Source organism: Quercus suber, unplaced genomic scaffold (genome assembly GCF_002906115.3).
Source record: "Quercus suber isolate HL8 unplaced genomic scaffold, Cork oak 2.0 scaffold_132, whole genome shotgun sequence".
NCBI classification, from domain to species: domain Eukaryota; kingdom Viridiplantae; phylum Streptophyta; class Magnoliopsida; order Fagales; family Fagaceae; genus Quercus; species Quercus suber.
This window is the reverse complement of record NW_027069595.1, coordinates 1347894-1349308: the sequence shown is the minus strand read 5'-3', so window position 1 is coordinate 1349308 and position 1415 is coordinate 1347894.

Below are 1415 nucleotides of genomic sequence, written 5' to 3'. Positions count from 1 at the left end.
TTATTTGTAAAAAACTTACAAAGGTGTTGTGTTAGGTTTTGGAAAGAGAAAATAGGGTTTTAGAGAAGATGGAGACCAAAAAATTACTCTCTCTAACTAGGGTTTTGATTGGAGACATAAGATAAGTATTTATAAGTTAAAATTAGGGTTTTCGGGAATTTTTAATGGTCTTTGGACGTTTCCAAGGGTCTAGGGGCTGGACCACATTAAAGAATGATGCTTTGGGCCCTTAAAAATGAAGTTCTACTGCCTAGAAAATTGGCCTGCATACGCATCTTTTGAGGTTGCACATGCACCCTTGATTTTTGCGTACACATGCCCTAATTCTTAGTAGTTTTGATGGCCTAACTTCAAACGGTCATAACTTACTCAATATATATCCAAATTAGAAAAATTTTGTGTTCAAATTGAAGCCCAGGATTCTACTTTCCAATGAAACAAACCTCACTTAAAAATTCTTTGTGGATGAAAGGTTATGGTCAAAACAGTGAGTGAAGGTCATTTTTCAAAATTGTTTTCAATGCGATTTGAGCACTTCTAAGTTGTGAATTGTGATTACTTCCAAACTATTGTGAATTCTCTAAATACCTTTGGTTGACATATGTCAAGCTCATCATTGGGGTTAGGAACCAATATTTATTAACGGGTACATAATAAGGTGTTTACACCCCCTTAACAATATTATTGATTCTTTTAAGAGTTATGCTAAATCCACAAAATTTTCTTCAATAATTTTACAAAACTTCTGATGTAGTAAATTTTTATTGGTTCACATTTAGGCCCATCACTGACATCACTTTTTTACTTACTAATAACCGCTGATCATAGTAGAAATTTGTAAAAAAATTTATAACTTTAGCATTTTCTTCCTTTTAAAAGCTATAAATTTTTTTTTATAGATTTAAAATCTAATACAAAATATTCATTCAAAAAAAATTAACCCAATAGCAAAAATTACAAATAGTAAAGTTAAAAACAATTAAGCTCAATTAACCAATTTTACCAAAAACAAACTACCCTCCCTTTTAAAAATTTTAAAAAAAAAAAAATTGTGTCCTTACCGGGAAGGAGATGCACACATAAAAAACACAAATAAATAAAAAACGAAAATCTCTTTAGCAGTTAAGTAGCAAAACTGGATGCCGGAGCCGTTGCACGCAATTTTATTTATTTATTAAATCACTAAAATCCTTAAACCCTTCAATTCTTGTTAAAAACATGGCTCTCTCTCTCTCTCTCTCTCCCTCTCTCTCTCTCTCTCTCTCTCCCCCCCCCCCCCCCCCCCCCCCCCCCTCCCCCCCCCCCCCCCCCCCCCCCCCCCCCCCCCCCCCCCCCCCCCCCCCCCCCCCCCCCCCCCCCCCCCCCCCCCCCCCCCCCCCCCCCCCCCCCCCCCCCCCCCCCCCCCCCCCCCCCCC